Source organism: Mesoplodon bidens (genome assembly GCF_964165515.1).
Source record: "Mesoplodon bidens genome assembly, chromosome: 17".
Taxonomy (NCBI): Eukaryota; Metazoa; Chordata; class Mammalia; order Artiodactyla; family Ziphiidae; genus Mesoplodon; species Mesoplodon bidens.
In genome coordinates, this window is record NC_138174.1 from 60492660 (window position 1) to 60519528 (window position 26869).

Below are 26869 nucleotides of genomic sequence, written 5' to 3' on the forward strand. Positions count from 1 at the left end.
CTGTGAGATTCGTGTCAGGAGGCTCTATGTTTCTCTATTTTTCAAAAATTGCTTACTTTCCAGGAAGTCACATCTGCATTTAAAGAAAACTCTGACCAGAGGCTATCAGGCATCCCACCCTCCCAACCTCATCCCTCCCCTCCACCCAGCTGTCACTGTTAGTGAATTTAATGCTTTTGTGAAAAATACATTCAACAGCCTGGCTCTCCAGCTTATTGATTTTTTCCTTATCTTCAGTAGCATGCATTCCCATTCTAATATAGCCACCTACACCCACTGCCCTAACAGGAACCCTAACATCTTCTGTGGCTAGTTCACATCAGATTTTTAAATTCTGGTATGCTTCTCACCTTTAACTTCAATTCCTTATCTTTCCAGTCCTCTGAAAATTTTATTTTCTCCACACATATTATTTGACCTCACAGACAGCAATATTTTCTTGCCTCTTTGCATTTTTTAAAACTCACAGTTCTTTCTTGGCCTCAGTTATTTTCCACATATCACTTAGTCATTTTAAATTCTTTGCAACATGGAATGCCAGAATTCAATCGGAAGTACGCCAGTTCCAAACCAGAACATCTTCCATCCCTGCTTCCACACGCCTACAGCAGTGAAAACCACATTCATGTAAATGCAGCCATTTGAACATAGGCTTTCAAATAACACTTTTTCCTCAGTGCTAAGTGCCAACCTGATACTTTGTTAATTGGATCAAGAGATACAATGAGAAAATTTAGAGAGTGTGATGCTTTTAGACCCCTAAAACCTGAGTGAGACGTACCAGCAACTGAGGACACAGCAAGAAGGCAGTTGGCTGCAAGCCAGGATGAGAGCACTCACAAGGAATTGAAACAGTTGCAACCTTGATCTTGGACTTCCCAGCCTCCAGAACTGTGAGAAATAAATGTCTATTGTTTAAGCCACACAGTCTGTGGTATTTTGTTATGGCAACCCAAGCTAAGACTCATGACAATATAAGAAAAATAACAAACTAAAACATTTGGAATATTTAAATGATAATTTTCTCATTATTTACACAACCAACTACTTTGCAACACAGAACTTAAAAAAGATGACTTCCATTCCAAGCAAATATTGCTTTTTTATTTTTTCTTAAACTTCCATCATTTTGAAGGTAAAGATCTCTCAGTGCATCCCATACATCGAGACATTGCGTACATTCATGTGAATAGGCATAAAGCTTCATTTCATCAATTTCTTATTTTCTTTGACTCATTCAAGGATCATTTATTTTATAAATTAACAATACATATTTGTATTATACCATTTTAATTCACACTGCTAAGTAGTTAACTATCCATTTAAATACATGTGTATAAGAATGTATAAAATGCTGTCACCTAATGTTTAGCAATTCTTATTATTTTTGAGCAGTAGAAGTTAGAGTGATTTTTATAATTTTTGATTTTGAAATGTGATGGATTGTTCGATGGATTTTCATAAGGTCCATATTCATTTCAAGATCAAAGATATTCTGAGAACATTTATGCACATTTTTGTGAATTGTTAGAATGAGGTGATATTCAAAAGACAAAAAAAATTCCATGTATTAAATGTTTCTCAATAAATAGTTCACACCTACCTTTTCTGTATTTAGTAATGAAAATTTTTTATTTTAATTGTATGGGATAGAAGAATATACAAATATCTATTTTAAATTTTATCCCCATAAACATTTATAACCAGAAAATCAAATAAGCATTAAAATATGAAATAAAATACTAATTTTCAGATCTAAATGTTGCTTGGGAAAGGTACTTTTTCTTTAAGCAGTATCTTCATTTTTATCACTATAAGAGTGTAGATGAAATATCTAACTAGTATATTTTTAAATTAAAACTGTAAAAATTATGTACAGGATTTTGTAGTGCACATTGGATATGTAAAACATTTTGCCTATTACATTCTTCATGTTGATAGTAGCAGTGCTTAAAGTTTGTAGATACTTAGTTACATTGGCTTTTTTAGCTGCTTAGATTGAATATAATGTACCAGTCCCTGTTGACTCTAAACTACTTGGAGTTTTAAGAAGTTTAACAGCAGTGGAATAACACAGTACTAGCAGACAGGCAAAATGATAGATGTACTGTAAATAACACAGAATCTTTTCTGTAATGTCATAAAAGGAGTCATGCTCTGTTTTGTCAATTTCCTTAATTCATTCAAGTTCCCAACTCATGAATCAGTCAGGTATCCCACCCTCCTCAGTGAATAGAAACATTGTGAAGGTAGTCAGCTTCTAGTCACTGGAAATCACAATTCCACTCCGTCCAAGGAAATAGATTTACATTCTTCTCATTTAAAATATGTGCAGAAGGATATTGGTTTATCGTTCATTTTTAACAAAATACTCCATGGTTTGCTTTTTCACTTTCATTGAAACTTAATGATTAAGTGGATCTAAATAAATATATTTGATGTATATGTCTACATCTATATATATATATATATATATAGTGTATATATATAAATATATATCTATGAGGAGCATATATCAATACTATTGTCTACACATTAGTAACTCTCTTTTATGAGACTATGCCAATATTGTTGCTGTTGATCTCTTAAATGGCATCAACTGACTCTATTTCTTACCTAAAATACAACTGTGAAACAGACAGTGAAGAAGAGGATGTAATATATCTTCTACATACTCTTGAGGTACTTGGGCTCACGTATATATGGTATCTGATTACGTAGTGGTACCCTTCTGAAAGTGAATAAATCATGAGTTATTTCTAGAAAATTTGATAAGACATTTGGTTACAAATTAAAATCATGCCACCAGATGTCTATACTTTGACTTATACAGCCTCTTATGTTGTATAAGGGTAAAGAAAAAGTGTAGGAACTAAGCTTCTACCTGGTAAAATCACCTAACTTCATGGTGCTATTGGAAAATACTGACCTGGAGATTTAAATAAGTGAAAGTAATCAAGTAATTGAAATCACTGATAAAATAATATTTGAGATCTTACATCATCCTAAGATTAATGTATAAAATGTACTTGAAATGTCATGGTTATAGGAGTGAGAACTGTTAAACATAATGTTAAACTTTTTATATAAAATTGAATTTTTTTCTAGAAATGACCTTGAGAAACTTGATATCCACTATTTCTAGCATGTCTTAAGACTGTCAATCCAATGTCAAAGGATACTTTAAAAAATAATTTCTTATACAAATGTAAAATGGACACGTTAATAATTTTATTTAACTCCTTAGTTAATAAGAGAACCAGGAAGATGTTTCAACTGATTCAAAGGCAAATCCACAGAGTAGGCACATATATAGACAGTCAATAATGCTGAAATGAATTTGCTTAATAGACTCAAAATTGTCAGTATCCCTAGGGCCAAAGTCAAATACACTCCACTGGGTAATTTTCATTTCTACAGAAAATTACTTGCAGCTTACAGAGTTGTGAAATAGATAAAAAACAATGAAAGGCACAGAGACTCATAGAATCAGATAAACCAACAGTGTTGCATTTTCCACTGAAAGTATTCAGCAATCTTTTTGGATCATTTCAACAATCTCAATTTTCCTATATACTAAAAAAAGTTAATGATTTATTTCTAGTAAACATTAAAAGAATTTTCCCGTGTTGAATTAGTATGAAAAATTTACGAAAGGAGATAAAACATAAAGCAATCCCCAAGCTTATTAATTAAATAGGTAGAATTATAAAAACCTATTGAGAAGTAATTTTTTAAATTATGTTATAACTCTCCAAGAGAAACATAGCCAGTGTTCATGTCTACATAATCTTGCTACTACATAGATATGTATTATGTGTATCTGTGTGAATATGGATACAGATATGTGTGTATCTGTATCTATATTCACACAGATGTATATGTGTACAGACACATGTGTCTATATGCATACACACCCACACAGTTATCAATTTCAGAGAATTACTTATGCAAATCCTTCTGCTTTTTATTATGAAGCCATGTTACCAGGAAGCTATTTTTAATTTTTTATGTAATAAACAACTCTAGAATGCTCTAAGATATTTAGACTGTTTATAAATATTTCTAATATAAGATATTTAGGCTATTAATAAATATTTTCTTTTCAGGATGTCCAATGCACTCTATTGGAGGTAGTGACATATAAGACCCTATCGGAAATATTCTACTTTATTAATTAATTTTGCTTAAACACAAATTTTTAAGACCCACTGTGTCAATAGCTATAAAAGTACACAAAGATGGATAGAAGCTGGGCTTCAGCTATGAGTTACAAATAATGAATCACTGAAAGTAAAAATTGCTAAAAATAAGTGAATAACAATAAATGGTTTGAAATTAACTTTAGCAATTGATGATCAATGACATAGAAAGAGTAAAAAAAGGAGATAATGAGTCACTCTTTCCCCCTTAATCCTGGTCAATATTTATTAAGGAGAATAAAACAATCAACTTCAAAGGATTGTGTTAAAACTGATGGTCTTAAAATGGTTGAGTCATGTGTCATAGAAATTAATCTTAGCTAATAATGCTACTATTTGAGGTTTGATTAATATTGTGGCCTATAAATTGCTGATTTTCATTAGGCACTTTTTTTAGTGAGCGATTTTCATACAAACCATATTGTTTTAGGGGGCTTCTATTTAATGTTTGATAGCTCATTGAATTTTAGGCATCATTGAAATTTTAAAAAATATATGATCTGACATTGATTATCCTAAAATTCTTAGTATTTAGGAAACTTTTAGGCAAAAAACTTAGGTTGAAACATATTATTTTAATAAAAGAAAATTTAAATTGCTCTTAGTTCGAAAAATGGCCCCACTACACAGAGGGTATGGAAGGACCAAAAAGGAAGCAGACCACTCCAGATTGGTAGGTGACAGTTTTCATCAGCGAGGAAACTTACATAGAAACTTGTCTTGGGCAGCTTTGAGACAAGTAAACCTCCATGCCCACCTGCCAGAATCTTAAAATTTATGCAGAGGCCTTAACTGGGTTCAGTCCCATATTCAGCCCAGATGGTGTCAATCACACCTTACCCCCGCAAGTCTGTTTCCTTGAAATGGCTCTCACCATGGGAACAATGAGCAGAATGTACAATCCAAGGACGAGGTGGGGGTGAAGAGCCTTGTGTTGCCTGGGTCCAGCTCTCGGGTGAACCAGAGGTTACATCCTCTCAATGACCAATGCCAACAATTACTCCTTCAAAGAAACAGCTGGTAAATATAATGTAACAAACTCTGTCCTTGGCTTGGCTTCCTCACGTGTTTCAAAGTGACCTTTTCTTTTAGTATCCACGTTCTAATATTATGAATGCTATTCAAACTTTTCTTTAGTACATTTTTAGCAGACTGGACTGTTTCAAATTTTATTACTTTACCACAGTTCATTTATATACCTTTTTTTGGGTTAGAGTTTTTCATATTTTAAAAAATATTACTATACTGTATATAGTAATATTGTGCTTGTATTTCTCTCTATTAATGTTTTATTTTGTTTCATAACCTTTAGCTCGTCCCCTTTTTTCCATATTCCCACTTGTAGATGTAGTTTTCAAAGATGCTTTTTTTATTTACACAAAAGCAAGACTTTTGAACCAAGACATTCTGAATGCAATCAAAGTCAAGTCTCAAACATTTCTTGAAAATGAGATTTTTCTGAGTTGGGAATTCTATTACCTGATGCAATTTGAGAACAGAATTTGTTACAACGTTAATAGCAGAAAGAAAAGAAATGGGGTAAAATGGAAGCAAAGAATATACTTTCTCAGAGCAAGAAGAAACACTGAGGGACTGATGTGAATAGGGTTTATTAAACTTAGCAAGTTTTGATACAACACTTCTCTTTCATTCAGTTCTTAACAGAGTTCTTACTGCTTTCCGTTCTTTTTTCTCTATAATAGTATCCCCAGATCTTTACTTTGTAAATCCACATACACAATTGTTATTTACACACATCTCCCACATGCAATACATTATTTGATTCTCTTAACGCTATATGCCAAGTACGGACATAACATTGATGTGAAAAATGATATTACTGAGAGATACAATGACTTTCCCAAGGTCGCAAGGCTTACAGTTTGCAGTATAGACTAGAATATAGCAGTACAGAATTTTTTCCCAGTTTCCTGTTTCTCTATACCACAAACCCTCTGAAGCCTTTCAGCTCAGTCACTGAATGTCAGAAAGGCTTTTTTTTTTTTTACAAAAGCAGCCTTTTCTTATCTATTAACATTGTGTTATGTATGACATATAGCTCTGAAGTGCCTAAGTTCCCCCCGGCCCTCTAGTAGTCCAAGGTCATGACTGTACAGTAACCCTCCTCACCAGGGTCACATCATCACTATCTCCACCATTTTATCATACGTATCCAACCTCTGGTAATAAGATCAAACTGTTTCACTAAGTATCATCAGAACACTACCTAAACTAGAACTACCTGGGATGACTGCTAAATACATATTCTTGGACCCTACCTTCCTGACAATGAATGTCTTGTAGTAGACCTTGAAAGTTGTATTTTTAAATAAGTTCTCTGAAAACCACTGCATGCAAGACGTTAAAATCTATATATTATGCATGTCTTCTTGCCAGATATTCAGACTTGTTTATTCAGCTGCCACCTGGACTTAGCCATTTGGAGGTCTGGATGCAACTCTTACTGAGTCTGTCCTAAACTGAACTCATCAACTTTCTCCCTAGCTATTTATGGGAGGTAATGCTCCCAGCTCCCAAGATGTCTACATATTAATCTCTGGAACGTACGAATATGTTAGCTTACATGGCAAAGGAGAATGAGCAGTGCAGCTAGAATTTGAATGGTTAATCAGTTAACCTTCAAATAGGAAGATTAACCTAGATTACCCAGGGGAACCTAATGTGATCACAAGCACTTTTTTTTTTTTTTTTTTTTTTTGCGGTACGTGGGCCTCTCACTGTTGTGGCCTCTCCCGTTGTGGAGCACAGGCTCTGGACGCGCTGGCTCACGGGCCCAGCCGCTCCGCGGCATGTGGGGCCTTCCGAGACCGGGGCACGAACCCGCGTCCCCTACATCGGCAGGCGGACTCTCAACCACTGCGCCACCAGGGAAGCCCAGAAGCACTTTTAAAAATGTTAGAGACGGCAGAAGAGAGCCGGAGAGAGATGGAGCTATGTAAGAAAGGTCAGGGATTCAGTTACTGACTATGAAGATGTCTGAAGAGGATCCCGAGGCAAAGAATGTGCGTGGCCTCTCCAGCTTGAAGAGACAAGGAAACTGATGCTCGCCTGGATCCTCCAGAAAGAAAAGAATCCCTGCTGACATCTTGGTTTTAAACCAGCATTCCCAGTGTTGGATTTCTTTCCGACAGAAATGTAAGGCAATGATTGTGTTGTTTTAGGCCACCAAGTTTAGGGTATACCATGTCAGCTAGAAAACTCATGCAGAGTCTGATACCTGGAAGTAGGGTGCTGCCATCGAAATTACCTAAAAATGTAGAAGATGCTTTGTAATCAGGTGGTGGTCGGAGGCGAGAAAAAGGTCGAGGTTTGTAAGAGAATACGCTTAGATTGTTTGGAATGGAGTATTAGAAATAGAAATAGAAATAGAAATAGGGATATTTACAACTGTGTTAGTGAGGGCTAAGAAGGAAATCAGGAGGAGGATGGAGACAAACTATCATCTTAGAGGATAGCACAGTCATCACGAACAGACTGTCAGTAGAAGCATGCCCATTTAAGGATTTGCAGGTGAGGGCTCTGAAAGAAATGAGGAATGTGTAATTGGAAGCTGCAGGAGAGAGGAAACTTGCTTTATAGTGGCAGAAAGCTTAGCAGATTTTTTACCTGCAGTTCTGTGGAAAGGAAAGCTTGTAAACTGGACATTTAGCAGAGATTTCCCAGCAAAGTTCTGAGGAGTCAACCTGGTTTCTTCTTGCTGCTTCTAGTAAAATACAAGTGAAAAGAGATAAATTGAGAGGATTATTAAAAGGGAACCAGGGCATGATGAGCTGGGAAATTCTCATCCATATTTCAAAAGATTAAAATTAAGAGATTTGCTTTCAGGAAATTGTAGTCTTAAAAGAGAGTTGAGGCTGGGGCCACACAGTCTTTTGCTAATACCTCAGGAACATCAAAAGGTCTGCATACCCTATGACACAAAAGGCTATTTGAAGAGATTGAGTGACTCATAGAGCACCTCTGTCATATCAGTAGAAGCTGAAAATAGAGATGAGATTATCTAAGAAAGATCTGCAGACAAGCCTCTTGTCTACTGGAGTGGGCTTCATGGTAGATAGCGGAATCACAAAGTTCTTGAGAATCTTATGCCAACAAACACTGCCAGCTTGGACTGAAACAGAGTACAAAATATAGGAAGGTTGTCAGAATTCCAAAATTCTACAGGGAGGAAACAGGTTGATTAAATTACTCAGCTGTAAATATATGCTGTATTTAATGAACTAGGAATGATGATCCAGAAGCAGAGCCTGGAGCCCAGAGGGCATACCCTCAGGCCCAGAGTATGGAGCCAAAAAGCACAGAGGATTATTCCCAGGCCTTGAAACCTACTGGAGTTTGCCTCACTGGACTGTGAAATGTCTTGGCACCACTGACTTCTTTTTCTTTTCTTTGTATACATTTTCACTTCTTTTGAACCAGAATGTCTGTAACTCTTTTCTCGTACCTGTCCTGATGTATCTGGGGAGGAATTTGAGACTTTTGAGCTGATGGGACTTAGATGGATCTTTGTACTTTGTGTTGATGCTGTAATGTGATGAGAAACCTTTTGAGAAATTGGAATGAAGTTAAGGTATTTCATACGTGGGATTGATGGGTATCACTGGAGGTCTGAGAGCAGACTGTGAGAGGCACAGTAATGCCCCCTGCCCAAAGATATCCATGTCCTAATCCCTATAACCTGTGGAAATGCCAAGTTATATGGCAAAGGGGAGTTAAGGTTACAGAGGAAATTAAGTTTGCTGAAGAGCTGACCTTTATGTAGGAAAAGTACTCTGAATTATCCAGGTGGATTTCATGCAGTCACAAGAGTCTTTAAAAGTGGGAGAGGGAAAGCTACACGATTCCTCCCTTGAGCTTCCAAAAAGTAATACAGTCATGTTTACACCTTGATTTTAGCCCCCCTGAGATGGCTGTTGGACTTCTAACCTTCAGAAATGTAAGGTAACACATTTACATTCGGCACTAATTTTGTGGTACTTTGTTACAGCAGTGATAGAAAACTACTACTTTATTCTTGTCTCTTGTTGTATCAGTTTACCATATCCCAGTTCATCTATTCCCTTACCTAACATTCTGAAGATCATTCTTGCTTTACCTCTCTCTTTGCTTGACACTGCGTCCAATCAGTTACTAAGTGTTGTTGCTTAAGCTCCTAAATTTTCCTGAAATGAGTCTTCATGTCTCCCTGCCATCAATTTCCTAGATAAGTTATTAACCAGCTTTATTAATACACTTAAAACTGCCCCCATCTCACAACCCAGAGTTTTTTGGTTTTATCTTTAATATCCTTCAAAGATGTCTCATTACCTGTCCTAGAGAATAACGTCTAAATTCCTTAAAAATCACATACGAAGCTTCCTGTGCCTGCCTCCTGCTAGCCACTAAAGCATAACCCGCCTTGCAGTAAATGCTGAGACAATGCTGAGCTTCTCTTGCTGTCTCTGACATGCCTTGCTTTTGTGTGTCTTTCTGCCATTGCTCTTGCTGTCCTTTTCCTGCGATGTTCCTATTCCCTCTCTACACTTTTGAAACACTTCAACACTCCTAATGTCCCATTTTCTCCAAAGATCTATCCCTTAATTGCCAGATGGAACTCTGTATTCTTGCTTTGTGTTCTCTTCTTTTCATGAGCGTATCTTTATCTGGATATTTATAAAATAAAGTGAGTATTTATGAGTTATTAAAAGTCAGTGTGCCTGGTGCATGGTTAGTGATCAATATCTGATTCCCTAATTAAACTGAGTTAAACTGCTCCCCCATTGTAATGGACTTAGCATAGAGAATTCTCCCCTGCCCCCCATAAGTCAAGCTTTTGTATAATCCCCACCCCTTGAGTTTGGGCAGAATCTGTGACTTGCTTCTAGCCAACAGAATGTGTCAAAAAGATTTTGCAGGTAATTAAGATTCCCAATTCAGTTGATCAAAAGGAAGATTAACCTGGATGAGCTTGACTTAATCAAGGTGAAATTCCTGAAATTGAGATTAGGGTTCTTCCTGAGGTAGAATACTCTGATGCTGGCCTTAAAGAAGTAAGCAGCTGTGTTGTGAACTGTCTGTGAAGAATACCACATGGCAGGGAACTGTGGCAGCTTCTAGGACCAGAAGGTGGAGCCCAGCCAATAGTTAGCAAAGCCAGGTCCTTCAGTCAGTCACACAGCTGGAAGAAAATTTTGTCAGTAATGGCATGGAGCTTTGAAGGGGATTCATCCCCAGTCAAGCCACCAAATGAGAATGCAGCCAGGTCAACACCTGGACTGCAGCCTTGAGAGACTCAGAGTAAAGATCCAGATGATTTATATCAGAATTCCTGACTCACAGAAACTGAGATAATAAGTGTGTTGTTTTCAGCTTCTAAGTTTGTGGTACTTTGTTCTGCAGCAGTAGAACTCATATGGCCCCACAGCTTCAGGTAGTCATTCACTATTTTACATTTACTATTACCTGTGCATTCCATTGCTTCTATTACCTTGCTTCATTCATTCACTCACATCAATTTTTTGTACATTAGTATATACCATTAATAACTTAAAAATCTAAGTCACTAATAGACAGGATGTATACAGAGATCAATAATAGAAATTCTCAGCACTTAAGAAATTCATAGTTTGGTGGTCCCCTATAAAGCATAAAGGGAGAAGCAAGTATGTCTGCCTAGGGTGGGTGGTGAGATATCATATAATTTCCATGACTTGAACACTTTTCCGGCCAATTCAAACCTACAAACTCCTTCAGTGCTCCTCTCAAGCTGTATGTCTGTCATTGAACCCTCTACAACTGTTGTTATATACAATCAAATTTCAAACAAGATCCACAAATAATACACAATTTAAATTTTTGTTATTTTTGCTGCATCTTTGCATCTTGTTTTCATAACTGTACTTTAAGAAACAGAAGATCTTCATTTATATTCATCTCTGTGAAGAACAGAGAACAATGTATAAGGTTATAGCTCAGTTCTAGATACTCTGTGTCTCTCTGTCTTCCAGAAAGTTCCACAAGGCAATATAGCTTTAAAATATAAGATGTGCTTAAATATTTCCTTTTCTCCAATGTACCTGAATTTCATTGTTAAAGTCATTTTGGGGGAAACCATAATGTGTCCAGAAATTTCTGTTAAAGTTCAGATAATCATAAAGGAAATTATAAAATTGCATGCTGAGGAAGATATTTGGATTTATAATTCTAGTATCAAACATTTTGAAAGTACTGACCTTTACAAACTACATGGGACTAAATACAGACTCCATCTGCTGAAAAATAAAAGTGGGAGGGGTGATCTGGGAGGATGGAGAACTTCTTCAAATCTAGCCTGAAGGAAGATAGAAAAAGGTTTTGATAAATGTATTAAATTTAATCAATGTTGATTATAGGGAGATTATAAAAGCTAACTAGCTGAGACTTCAGTAGGTAAGGACAATAGGACTGCCTCAGTCTCCATCACAGTAGTGTGCTCAGGCTGCCATAATAAAATAACATAAGATGAGTGGCTTAAACAACAGAAATCTGTTTTCTCTCAGTTCTGGAGGCTGAGAAGTCCAAGATCAGGTGTTTGCAGATCTGATTTCTAGTGAGAGATCCCTTCCTGGCTTGCAGATTGCTGTCTTCCTCCTATGTCCTCACACAACAGAGAGAGAGCTTTGGTACCTCTTTCTCTTCTAATAAGGGTACCAGTTCTACCAGAGGATCAGGACTCCAGTCTTAAGACCTCATCTAGTCTGGATTACCTCCTTTAAGGCTCTAGCTCCAATATAGTCACTAGACGGTTAAGACTTCAACATAGGAATTGACACAATTTGGTCTACAACACCCATCTCCCAACAGTTCCCCCCAAACATTACAAAACAAGAATAAAAATAAAGCTACACAAAAACCATCCATTTAGCATATCTTGAAGACAGAGAATGGCTAAACTTCAAAAGAACTCTAAAAAAGAGAAAGAACACAAAATCTGGGCCAGAGATGTTTCACTCTCCTGCCTCAACCCCCCTAATGTCAAGCTCTGTGACAGGCAAAAGCAGAAAAAGCAGATGGGTAATAACTACAGGGAAGGGGGAAGGAAGACATCAGGAAGGTCTAAGCCTTCTATAAGGCCTGCACCACAAAGACAAGTCATTTACAAGTCTGAAAATACATTTCTGAGTGTGGAATCCCAGGTAGGGACTTAGAAGTTTGAACCACCTGAAGAGTAGTCTTCAAAATGCATATCTCCTGGGAAGTGGGGAGGGGATACAAATGTAAGAAGTGCCTTTTACAACTGCTTGATGAAAGGGGAAAAAAAGAAGAAAATATATGATTGTGAAACATAAAAGAAAACCAAAGAATTTGGAGACATCTGACCCAGAGTAATTTCAACTAAACCAGTTTATAAAGTTTAAATGTCAAGGAACTAAGGGCATTAAAAGGTTTAAGTACTACAGAGGTAAACCCTAGAACAACAAGACCAAAAAACAAATCATGCTTTAAACAGTATGTGTATATATACATGTAAAAGAGCAATGGATATGAATTTCATAGAGAAAAATATATCACAATGTAGATAATCATAAAATATGACAGAGCAGAGACCAAACATAGCAGTTATAGGTAAAACGTGAATGCACCTAACTCTCCTACTAAAGGAAAAGAGATTTTCACCTTAAATCAAAATGTAAGATGCATCTATATGCTTTATATGAAAGACAAGCCTATAACAATGTAATTCAGAATGGGCAGTGGGGAAAGAGAAGGATGAACAAAAATATACCAGGCAAGTCAGGACAAAAGTTAAAAAAACACAAGGAAGCAGGGGTAACAATCCTGATAACAGATAAAGTAGAGTTCAAGAGCAAAAGCATTAAACATGATAAAGCAGGACACCTTTTAATGGTAAATGTCACAATTCACAATGAAAGCATAACGTGTATGAGAACTTATAGCCCAGTTAACACGGTCACCTTATGAAGCAAAATCTGTCAGCAAATGCAAGGTGATATGAGTAGAATCACAGTAGTACTAGGAGACATTAATATAACACTCTCCGTACAAGACACATCAAGTGGACTAAATCTAAGTATGGAAATAGAAGACCTACAAAATAAACCAATAAGGTAGATATTATGTTTAGATGTTGACATTTATACTCTGACAATAGACAACATACCTTCTTCTCAAGCACCTATGTAACCTTCACAGAAAGACAAATGATCATATATTAGGTCCACAGAAAATATCAGTAAGGTCCACAGGGTACAAATATTACAAGTAACACTTTATGATTACACTAAAAAGATGTATGTACAGCATTTATAACAACTGTATTAATTTGCTAGAGCTGCCATAACAAATTACCACAAACTGAGTAGCGTAAAACAGTAGAAATCTATTATCTCACAGTTTAGGCTATAAAATTGAAATCAAGAAGTTCTGGAGAATTGGCTCTTTCTGGAGGCAAATTTCTAATAAGATCTATTGATAAGTTAATATTATTGTATCAATGTTATTTTCTTATTGAATATCTGTATCTATAGAAAGTACTATTAATATTATAAATAGTATGTTATAGAATACAAAATATATCATTTATTATTAAAGTGAAATAGAAAATGTTTCAAATCTTTAGACATATTTATAGATACCATATTTAAATGGAGGTCATTGTATAAAATGATAAAAAAATTCTACTTTAACACAGTTTTCTTTGGTTTTACCTCACTATCAGCCTTCTTCGTTTGATTAAAATGGAAGTAGGAAAAATTAGGAGGAAAAATTAGTGGGAAAAATTATGTTTTGATACTTATATGATTGACTTTTTTTTGAAATTCAAAGTTAAATATGTATTAACTAATTGGAAAAACTCACAATACGTTTTTAGCAAGTATAAGGACTTGTTATATGTTTATTGTCCAATTGCATGTAATTTTCTGTGAATTTACTGTTCATATTCTCATGTCCTAAGTGATGTATATTTTTGGATCACACTGACAACTATTTGTTTGGCATTTTATATTTGAAACACAAAGATAGTTGCAATCTATGATTATTATATATATTTTTGAAGAATGCTGATTGGAAGGACTAGAAAGGTCAAGACCCAGGAGCTTGAAACTCTAATTGCAAGTTTGGTTATAATATACCATTAACACTAATTTTCCAAGAAACATGGCCAGGGTGCATCTGCTCCTAGGGCATCCTTCTTACTATGACATGGCCAACTTTAGAGACAAATAATTAGTAGTCTTTGGCCATAGTCACATTTGTCATATTCAGCTGTCAAAAATCCAAAGTAGAATTTAGATAGGATATAGCAAAGTAATTCAGTCTATTTATGTATATTTATCCCTTAGTTACAGCTTATACTAAAATATTTATTGTAGTTATTTGGAATGAAAAACTTGTAAGGACATTAATAATAATAATAACAGCATCTTATCCTTTACAGCACATAGCAGTATACAATACATGCTTATTCAGGGAAGGGACAGGGACTGACCATCTCATTAAGATATTAAATGAGAAACATGTGAATTGTCCTTTAATGGATTCTGAAAAGTGAAATCACTTAGATATTATCTTACCACATAACTTTTTAAAATTTAATATTTTGGACTGGGGGAGTTAAAATTATTCTATTACTTGATATGCAAATTTACCAACAAGCTGCTCACCTTCAAAAAGATATTTTTGTTTTATTTTTCAAAGAAAGGTGACTGATACAGGGCTTAACAACCCCACTTCTTGGGGATATAATTAGCTAGCTTGTTTACACGTACCCTGTTGAGCTTGAAAGTGTCTGTACATAGATTACGTTGGTTACCATGGACTGACGTTGGTTTCCAGAGCTCTCCCAGCTATCATTTAATTAGGATGCAAACAAACTGGAGGAAATGAATTTAAATTCGAATTTCTCTATAATTAGGATGAAAGAGTTTCAACATGGGTGACTTACAGTTTATAATATCAAATTAATTTATGCATACTACCTCAAGTCATTTCTAGAAAGAATATTTAAAATCAATAGTTATGGCCTCAGATTATGCCCTTGCTCCTAGAGAATAAAATGAGCTGTTCTAAAAAGTCAGCCTGTCATTTAATAGTTTTTCTTTCAGGATTTAATAACAATTACACACCTGAGCGTTAATTCCGGATAGCTTTAGTTGTACCTCTGGTGTATAATGAAAAAGTTAAGGATGTATGATTTTAGAAGGAAAACTAAACCTAAAGAAAACTTTAAAATATTCACGGTGATATTCCAACACCAAACTGAAATTCAGATGAACTCTCTGAATACTGTCAACTGTCAGTACTTTCGTGGCACCTATGAGACATCCAGAAGGTATAATTTAGAAGCTGAATATAAGGGGTCTGGAGAAAGGGTCTGGATGGGGTTTATAGCTTTGGCATTCATAAATAAGCACATATTCAGTGATTGGCATTATTTAAATAGAGGAGATTTCCCTAAGAAAGTAATCAGCATAAAAGAAAAAAGAACATGGATGAAACCCAGAGAAATGCCAGTTTTTAAGAACAGGCAGGGGAAAAAACAAAGACCAAAAAACTAGAAGAAAGATGGATAGGAAAAAAGTAGGGAAGGCAGGAGGAAATATTGTTAGAAAAAGAAACAGTGTAGAGTTTTAAGGAGGGACCAAGAAATCATATCAAATGCAATGGGGCTGTCAAAGATAAGGCCTGAAAGATGATGTTAGCCCTGGATGATTAGCAAGTCTTTGTTAACCATTTTGGAGCAGCGTTATAAGGATGGCTAAAGTGGGTTCAGATACCAGAGGACCAAGACGAAAATTGATGAAAGGAAGTAAATAGCTCCTAGGGAATAAAATGATCTCTTCTGAAAAGCTTGTTTGATAGTTTTTCTTTCAGGATTTAGGAACAATTACACACATGAGAGTAAATTCTGGATAGCTTTTTCTTGTCAAGATCTTGCCTATGAATATGGAAGAGGACAGTATCTAAAATAGGACTCAAAATTTAAAAAAAAAATGTTTTCCACAAGATGTGAGCATTTTGAGCCCATTTATAGGATGAAAGGAAGCAACATTGGAGAATGAGGTCGAAAATACAGGAGTGAGAGCTCTTGCCTTCTGAGACAGACTGCATTCTGTCCATGGAATGTGTATCTCTCTAAATAACTTTACTTTCACTTTAAAAGAAAAAAGAAAAAGAAATACAGGAGAGAGGGTATAATTGATGGTTCAAAGATCCTACACAGAATGGTAAGGATGGGTTTACATAACTCAGTGAGAAGTATTCATTTAGGATAGTATAAGGGACACGTTTTCCTCCAGAAGGATCTATAAGGAAAAAAAAAAGGATTGTAATACGTATAGGCATCAGGGTAGGTTTGGGTCAGAAAGCTTAACTAGTATATACCTGAACACTTCATTTTCTATAAAAGATAAAGCCAAGTCATCTGCATGGATTGAAATATAAATTCTTCTATGGTTAATTTGAGGAGAACAACGTTTGTTTAAAAAAAACAAAGCAAGTTTGACAGTGGAAAATGAGGAATCACATGGAATAGATTGCTGTGAATTGCTTAGAACCTAACTGAGATTGGAAACAATTTTGAATGACACTGTGGGAGAATATTATTTTAGTATATGAACAAATCATTTTCTTGAACAGAGAGGATTGTTGACTTTGTTTAGCTTTTCTTTTGCAATCCCTGACAAGTATATACGCATGGCATTCTAAATATCTTACTTAAAAAAAACCAAGAGACAAAGATAAGTACTTAAAATATGGCTTCTTATCTCAAAAATACTACCCTTCCTAAAGGAACAATGTGCCATTATAATGTGATTTTTTTTCCTTCAGTTTTATACAATGGTAGCATAGCAGCTGTCTTCGGAGAACCTGAGAACCAGGGTGTTGTCCCTAGCACACCAGAAAAATGTCCAATATATTGTAAAATTTTTTAATCTAAAAATGTGTGTGTGTTTGTACACACAAAATTTCCTTAAATGTCTTGCACCAGTAACTCTCCCAATTGAGCATCTCTGTGTGTTTGTTGGGGGCACACATAATATTCCTAGGGTACTTTAAAACACTGCCTTAACCTTTACTTCTTGCTTTCACAGAGCTTCAAGGTCAGCCATCATTAAGCGTTTAGGGCCTTCTCAGGTTTCTCTGGGGATTCACATGTTACTGCACATGTGTATGTTCTCTACATTCCCAGGCATATGTTAGAGCTTTTCAAAGCTCCAGATGATCATCTCATTCCCCAACATTCCTTTAATGATTTCTGGCCAGCTTCTTATTTGCCCCAGCCGTTATTACCACCTCAGTGAGCTGAAATGTTAAACTATTGTCACTAATAATTTTTGGCAAATACACATGGGAAAAGGCTCATTGCACAGAGAAATCTATGAATCAGGTAAAATAAAGACAAGATGATGGTGGCTTAGACCAGAGCAGTAGCAGTAGAGATAATATAAAGTATTTAAATTCTGGATATATTTTAAAGGTAGAATGGATAGAATTTACTAACAGATTGGATGGAAATGTGAGAAAAAGAGCCCATTAATTCCTATTTGCCTTTTTCCTATATAACAGAGGAAAAAAAACTGAGGGAGCAAGAACTTCAGCGAATTGTGCCAGGCTACACAGCTATTTAAAAGAAAGCACCTACCTGGCACATAGTGGGCAATCATTAAAAATGAATTTCACTTCCTTTGTGGTAGAGATGTCTGGGATTCAGATGCAGCTATTTTCAGAATCCTACCACTTCGATGAGTTATATATCTATATGTGAATTTCTTCCAATAATCAGTCAACTAACTAGCTAAAAAATTAAACAAGAGAATTTATAGGCATTTACTCTGTTTCCAGCTTTGTGGAAACAGAAGAGATAATGCTGGTTATAATGACATCAACAATGACAAACATTGAGTGGCTGCCTTCTGTTAGCTAATTTTTCATACATTATCCCATTTAATCCTTATAACAACCTAATGGGAACAATTACTATTATCTACAGTTTACAGTCATGTAAATGGGGGTTTTGAGGAAACTTCCAGGTCAAATAATGATAATACTCTGAGCATGGGACTCTTGGGGGGCTCCAAACCCATTCTGCCCCATTCATTGAGCCCCATCAGTGGATACTATGTTCTTATTTTCACTATAATTTTGAGGCTATTCATTTTTAAGGCTACCACAGAGCTGAGGAAAGAGGGATATGAATAGGGCAAACTAAAATGTCACGAGGCTTACTGAGATTCAGCATTTTTCTTAAAGAAACATACCGCAACTTGTTGCAACTTAATTTTCGGAGTTCCGAGGAAGTTGACTTTTTTGGACAACTTTCCCCAGTATTTTCATTGCTTTTATGGGGAAATAGATTTTCAGTGGTCTTTCCCATTCTGAAAGTCAGAATGCCCTTATATATGTTTTTAAATTATATTCTCACAGGCACTCAGTTTAAGTATGGCAAGTACATTCCCCGTTTATTTAGAGAAGAGTCTGGAGAAATCATAGATAAAGTAATTACTATAAGGTATTTTCTGTTAGTCATCAACTGATAATCTGGGATCTTAGTTCCAGACTTTCTTTTTGTTTTGTTTTGTTTTTGTTTTTTCCAATTTGAACTTAGAAGAAATATTTTATTATTTTTTAACATCTTTATTGGAGTATAATTGCTTTACAATGGTGTGTTAGTTTCTGCTTTATTTTTTTGTTTTTTTTACTTGGGCTTCCTAACGTTTCATCTGTTTTTTTTTTTTTTTTTAGTTTCTGCTTTATAACAAAGTGAATCAGTCATACATATACATCTGTTCCCACATCCCTTCCCTCTTGCATCTCCCTCCCACCCTCCCTGTCCAACTCCTCTAGGTGGTCAAAAAGCACCACGCTGATCTCCCCGTGCTATGTGGCTGCTTCCCACTAGCTATGTATTTTACATTTGGTAGTGTATATATGTCCATGCCACTCTCTCACTTTGTCCCAGCTTCCCCTTCCCCCTCCCTGTGTCCTCAAGTCCATTCTCTACATCTGCATCTTTATTCCTGTCCTGCCCCTAGGTTCTTCGTAACCATTTTTTCCCCCTTAGATTCCATATATATGTGTTAGCATACGGTATTTATTTTTCTCTTTCTGACTTACTTCACTCTGTATGACAGACTCTAGGTCCATCCACCTCACTACAAATAACTCGATTTCATTTCCTTTTATGGCTGAGTAATAGTCCATTGTATATATGTGCCACATCTTCTTTATCCATTCATCTGTTAATGGATACTTAGGTTGTTTCCATGTCCTGGTTATTGTAAATAGAGCTGCAAGAATATACAATGGAGAAAAGACAGCCTCTTCAGTAAGTGATGTTGGGAAAACTGGACAGCTACATGTAAAAGAGTGAAATTAGAACACTCCCTAACACCATACACAAAAACAAACTCAAACTGGATTAAAGACCTACATGTAAGGCCAGACACTATAAAACTCTTAGAGGAAAACATAGGCAGAACATTCTATGACATATATCACAGCAAGATCCTTTTTGACCCACTAGAGAAATAGAAATGAAAACAAAAATAAACAAATGATACCTAATGAAACTTAAAATCTTTTGCAAATAAAGCAACTGACAAAGGATTAATCTCCAAAATATACAAGCAGCTCATGCAGCTCAATATCAAAAAACAAACAGGGCTTCCCTGGTGGCGCAGTGGTTGAGAGTCCGCCTGCCGATGCAGGGGACACGGGTTCGTGCCCCGGTTCTGGAAGATCCCATATGCCGTGGAGTGGCTGGTCCCGTGAGCCATGGCCGCTGAGCCTGCGCGTCCGGAGCCTGTGCTCTGCAATGGGAGAGGCCACAACAGTGAGAGGCCCGCGTACCGCAATAAAAAAACAAAACAAAACAAAAAACAAAAAAAACCAATACAAAAATGGGCAGAAGACCAAAACAGATTTTCTTTTGCTAAGAGTGTTGGATAACATGCCGAAAGAGAAAGGTGAAGGTTTGATCTGAAGGGTATCTGAAGAGTAGAAAAGGAGCTGACTAGGTATTTGTAGATGGCTGTACCTCATGAAGGTCCCTGCTGAAATTCTCAATCCAAATGGTTTGGTAAATTTGGGGTGACAGGTGTAAAATGGGTTGTGTGAAGTCTAGAGTAGTTTGGACCCTATCAGATCCTTTGCAATGACATTGTAGATGACAGCCCCACCATTCTGTAGAAATATGTACCTGTGAGAAAATTTTGAATTAGTTCAGTCATTGATCCGACCGAAGCATTTATGTTCAGTTTTTTATAGAAATTATGAGGGTAAGATATAAAGAAGCATTAGACAAAAGTTTTGTTTTCATTTCAAAGGGGTTAGGATATTGTTGGCTTTTTATTCAACTTTTCCTGTGCAGGCCGTAATCAATAAAATAATTCACTGTGATGTCAGAAAGAGCTTCTTGTCTTAGGGGCACTGGTGAGGTGAATTCACAATTATGGATCATTTTAATCGAATTATATCCTTAGAGCTTTAATTTTGAGCTCTGGATCCACAATCTGAAATTTGCAGGTAATCAATGATATTTATTTAAATGCTCTTGGGTAAAGATAATGTGAATACAGAAACCTGCTTACTTCTAGCATAAAATTGTTTGTTAGCAAAATAATAGAGCACTGCAAATTAACTCTTAAAGGAAAATCTAATCTTGTTTTATTTAATTTTAACACCTTCGTTTGATATTTACCAAGTATTTTTAAGAATAACTTACATGTAATTTAGTTTAACTATCATTAAAATGCGAAAGTAACTTTGAAAGCAAACAATCTTACCTTTATGATACTTATCTAGTACCAGACTTTTTTCATCTGTCGTGGAATAATATTTTTTACATTTTAGAATTAACGTCTGTACCTACTTGGTTAATTAAGGAAATGTCTGAATTAGGAAATGTTCCAAATTACTCTGTATAAATATATAATACTTTACTGATAGTGACAAATAGAAAAAATTACATTGCAGTAGGTCTTATATATAGTAATCTTAAGAGGTTGCCATAATAAATTTACAAATATGCATTTGTAAAAGCATAATTTTAGAGTTTTAAAAGAATCTCCTGGGCTTCCCTGGTGGCGCAGTGGTTGAGAGTCTGCCTGCCGATGCAGGGGACACGGGTTTGTGCCCCGGTCCAGGAAGATCCCACATGCCGCGGAGCGGCTGGGCCCGTGAGCCATGGCCGCTGAGCCTGCGCGTCTGGAGTCTGTGCTCTGCAAGGGGAGAGGCCACAACAGTGAGAGGTCCGCGTACGGCAAAAAAAAAAAAAAAAATCTTTTTCCCTTCTCAGTCAGTGCTGCTCAAAAGTAGCCACTATTTTCATGTCTATTATCATAGATTAATATTTCCTATTTTGGTCTTCATATACATGGAGGTATACAGTATTTACTATTTGGGCTCTGGCTCTTTTCCACTCAAAGCTATATCCATAAAATCCATCTGTATTATTTTATATACCAGTGATTTATTCTTTTTGCTGCTGTGTAGCATTATATTGTTTAAATAGAGAGCTTTTTAATTCATTCTACTGCTGATGAGCACTCAGGTATTTCTGTTGAAATTGCTGGTTGTAAGTTATATATGTGTTTAACTTTAGTAGATGATATTAATCATTTTTCCAAAATGGTTGTACCAATTTAGGGGCCCCGATACAGATATGTGAAGAAATCCTAACAATCAACAACAACAAAAAAAAACATGGACAACCAATATGAAAAAAAGCCGAATTAGTTCAACAAGCACTCACAATATACACACGTTTATGAAAACCAAGGATTAAATTTTGATAAAGAGCAGTAAGAATCTCAATTGAGCCATATGTGTGAAAACAATTGTTCTTTCATATTATTAAATAAAAAATAGATTTAGGGCATGATGAGTGCTTAATTGAGGCTTTTTATTGCCTAGATCTTCAAAGTTGGAATTTTTAATTCACAACAAATCCTTACAGCAATTTTATATGTGGATAGGATTAGGAAAATAGCCCTGAGGTTATTGAATAAAATGTTTAAAGTACCTTATAGGATGAGGAGAAAATGAAAGTGAACAGAAATACCAGGTGTAAGCAATAGAGAAGAGTGTTTACAGTTCAAGTATGATCAGATGAAAAGGTAGCATCTCCTAGAATTCTTTAGGTAATTGTGCATATTTGCTATTTTCATGTTTTGCAGCACATCATTATTTCTTTTAATAAATTTAGTTAGTTAGTTAGTTTTGGCTGCGTTGGGTCTTTGTTGCTGTGCGCAAGCTTTCTCTAGTTGCGGTGAGCGGGGGCTACTGTTCGTGGCTGTGTGCAGGCTTCTCATTGTGGTGGCTTCTCTTGTTGTGGAGCACGGGCTCTAGCTGCGTGGGCTCAGTAGTTGTGGTGCATGGGCTCAGTAGTTGTGGTACACGGGCTTAGTTGCTATGCGGCATGTGGGATCTTCCCAGGCCAGGGCTCGAACCTGTGTCCCCTGCATTGGCAGGTGGATTCTCAACCACTGTGCCACAAGGGAAGCCCAGCACCTTATTTTTGGCCCAGGGAGTCCACTGTTTTTATGGATATGCAAAGTACTCCTAACTAGGAACAACTTCTAGTCTCAAAGTCTAAAGAAAATTGTCATTAAACACTTCTGATTCTAATATTGAATACCTACATAAAAATTTCCCATTACCTTCCAACAAATGAGTTGCTCGAATCATTTTTTGATTAATCATCTCTCACTATCAGGCGTTCTCTTCCTCCTTTGGGGCGGCAATTAACCCTCTTTATATTACGTGGTATATACAAATGTTATTTTCTTTCAAAGTGTTATTACCTATATTTGTGTATTTACATGGTTCACTTGATGATTTTTTCTATCTGTGAGACTTCTTCAGATATGTTGAATACATCATAACTTCTCCCACTTTTATGATCAAAACATTTTTGCCATTTAATAGTTTTTTTCTTAGTGCCAGTTTCAGAAATGAACTAAAGTTAAGTGAAGAATTGGTAAACTTGAACAGAGGGATACCCATGTCTTATCAGTTTGGCTTATTTAGTTTATCTTGTTTTATTGAGCTTTGCTTTATTGTGCTTCAAAGATAGTACATTTTTTTACACATTGAAGATTTGTGGCAATCCTGTATCAAGCAAGTCTACTGGCACCAATATTCTAACAGCATATGCTCACTTTGTGTCTCTCTGTCACATTTTGGTAATTCTCACAATATTTCAATTTTTTTCATTATTATTACAGTTGACCCTTGAGCAACAAGGGGGTTAGAGGTGCTGACTCCCATGCAATCAAAAATCTGTGTATAACTTTACAGTCAGCCCTCCATATCTGAGATTCCACATCTGCAGATTCAACCAACTATGGATCAGTACGTACCTATTGGAAAAAGTCTTCATATAAGTGGGCCCACACAGTTCAAATCACTGTTATTCTAGGGTCAACTGTATATGTATCATGATGATCTGTGATGATCTTTGATGTTACCATTGTAAAAAGATTACAACTCACTGAAGGCTCAGATGATGCATGATGATTAGTATTTTTATCAATAAAGTATTTTTAATTAAAGTATGCACATTGTTTTTCAGATATAATGATATTTCACAATTAATAGACTACAGCAGTGTAAACATAACTTTTATATGCACTGGGAAACCCCAAAACTTGTGTGACTCATTTTATTGTGATATTTGATTTATTAAGGTGGTCTGAAATCAAACCCACAGTATCTCCCAGTGCCTGTATTTGTTTATTTCCCAAGCTTAACCTAAGACCCTTGCCCTTTTCAGGAAAACTGATTCCTAGACATGTTTAAGTGTAAAGTATATTTCCTTCTTTTATTATTTCTACCAAAACTAACAGATGCATTTTTGTTGTTGTTGTTGTTGTTTCTTTTTTGGGTTTTTTTCACTCAAATTCACTCACTCAATATATCTGGGAAATGTAAGAGACAGGTTATTCCTGTGGTCATTTATATTTTCTTAGGGCAGTTTCTTACGGTATGCCTAGTTTCATAATATTAAAAAAAGAGTCAAATTCTCCCATTATTAAGCCACTTGAAAGAGTTTATAATAATCCTGCAGCCTTACTTCTAGAATAATGAGGGTAATATTTTTTTTACTACATTACTGTGTAAAGTTAATATACCATTGTTGAGTTTTTTCAGTCTTATAGTTAATAGAGTAGCCAAGAATTGAAGACAGAATGTTCCAGAAATATATATATATATATATATATATATATATATTTTTTTTTTTTTTTCTTTCTCTGGAAAGTTTCTGTTACTCTTTAGAGATTCTCTAATAGACCATATTTCATAGCCTACATTGTACCCTGTGTTTGCACATGTAAGTTTTACAAATTAAAGCAAGAGTAAGAGAGAGAGTAAGAGATAACACACCGATCAAATAGTGGAATTACCTCCATGGCTCAGTATCTGTCTCATTATTCAGCATGTTATTCTACCATTTTCTCTCTTTTCGAACCCTATATCACCTAAAGCTCACCACACTATGCTTGAGTAGATTTGTTCCCTAAAATGACTAAGTTCCTCCAACGCTAATTCTTCCAAATTTCTTTTTCTTTCCATACAAAAGTTTCCGTCTTTAAGATCCTCTTACTGTTGCCGTCTCTCCCGTTGCAGAGCACAGGCTCCGGACGCGCAGGCTCAGCGACCATGGCTCACGGGGCCAGGCCGCTCCGCGGCATGTGGGATCTTCCCGAACTGGGGCACGAACCCGTGTCCCCTGCATCAGCAGGCAGACTCTCAACCACTGCACTACCAGGGAAGCCCCAAAAGTTTCTGTCTTTAACCTATTCTATCCTCATCCATCTCATTTCAGAAGCAGACACTACCCTCCTCTTTCCAAGGCTAATTCCTGCATCTGACCTGTTTATTCCAGCCCAGCACTTTCCTCCATTAGTTATCCTTTTCTTTATTACATCTGTCACCTCTTATATTCTGTTGGCTCTGACTTCACATATTTTCTTGAAATTCCTTCATTGTAAACGTTCCCTCAACACCAACAATAATTATATACAACAATAAAGAATACTACTATTTATTATAGCCACATGCTACTAATTACAAAACAGTCATGATAATAACAAATCCTTATTTTGACTTTCCAGATATTTCTCCTTGCTTTACATATATCAACAGACATTTAATCCTGGGGGGAAAAAAAAACAATGCAAGGAAAGCATTACTATAATCCTCATTGGACATAGTGGAAATTAATGCTCAGCAAAATCAAGAGTTTCAATCCCACACATGGAAGAGACTGCAGTGCTGGGAGTTGACCCCAGGCCTTTGGACTCTAAAGCCCATAGTTTTACTTTATTTTTGCTCTGTCATCACATCAATCTTCTTAATAAACTACCACAATATGGTACTAATTTCCAGCATTCTATCGAAATTTGTTTCTCGCATGTGGTCATAGACCCTCAGGTTTGCTCTATTCTAGACACATTTCCTGTGGTATTAGATACTTAGCAAATCTATCTGTAGAATCATCTTTCTCCTTTGCATTTCCTGTCCAAGTTTCTGGGTGTCCTCTTGCCCCTTGGACTTTCTTTTCTCATTCCTCTGCTATCATCTCTGTTCCTCTGGTCCTTTCTTATCATTGTCACCTGAGTCTCTATCCTCAGACCACTTATTTTCTAGAGGTGCAAACATTCCTTAAGCAACTTGAATTCTCAAAAGTTTAATAGCCGTTTCTGTGACCTCTTCTGGAGTACATATCCAGTATGAAATATAAAAACTCTCTTTTTAGTTCATTATTTCCACTGGTTGCTCTAAGAGACCCTCTAATCCCAGTCATCAAATCCTCTTGATCTTGCCTCCACTATTTTCTCCCTAGACCCTTCTCTCTCTCACCCTGAACACTTCTATCACCTGATCTTCATACGCTCTCACTAAAACTGTTGTAAGCACCTGCTGCCTGGTTTTCATCTCCCCAACGTCTTGTCTTCAATCGGTCCTCCATCTAAAATCCTTTTGATAAGTACTTCCCTTCCATTGGACTTTTATTCACTCTTCTGTATTTATTTTTGGTAAGAGCAAATCCTGAGACTCAAAAGATGAGGGAGTCAGGTGATGTTGGAATTGAAGCAATGTATATACTAAGAATGTTAAATAGCAGTGATAAAGGGCCAAGTAAGAGTATGTGTCTGAGGCAAGAAAACGTTCTTATGGATAAGCCTTGGATAAAGGATTGGCAAGAAAGGAGAGTGAGCAGGAAAGAGGGGCCACATCTTGCAGGTACTATGAACAATAGTTAGTGTGACCTTTACAGAGGGATGGAGAGCTATTTAAAGCTTTTAAGATAGCAGGGGTATTATGATATTTGCCATATGTGCAGACCACATGGACTGCAGTATGGAAACTGAATTGGCAAAGTTGCTTTTAGGTAGTGACTTGGGATTTGTGTCTGAGAGTGGGGTACAGGATACCAACCAAGATCCTATTTAAAAAGTCTAATTGGGAAATCCAGGTTCCTGAAAGAGAGCATCCACTGGGAAACTGAAAAGACACAGATCTGAAATTTATTTAGGAGATGAAATCCACATAGCAAGTTGATCAGCAAAAAGAGGTTACTCTAGTCCTATGGAATAGCAAAGCCATAGAGTGACAGCTTTTGATAGTGTCACATATGAGATTTGAAGAAAAGAGAAATC

The 26869-nt window shown here is 36.1% G+C and overlaps 1 protein-coding gene across 1 annotated transcript in view; it reads left to right on the forward strand.

The window, feature by feature from the left end:
* The window catches only part of GPC5 (glypican 5), a gene marked incomplete at both ends in the record, with an annotated part of 1313977 nt that overhangs the window by 595900 nt on the left and 691208 nt on the right, over positions 1-26869 (forward strand). The gene's annotated exons all lie outside the window — the stretch shown is intronic.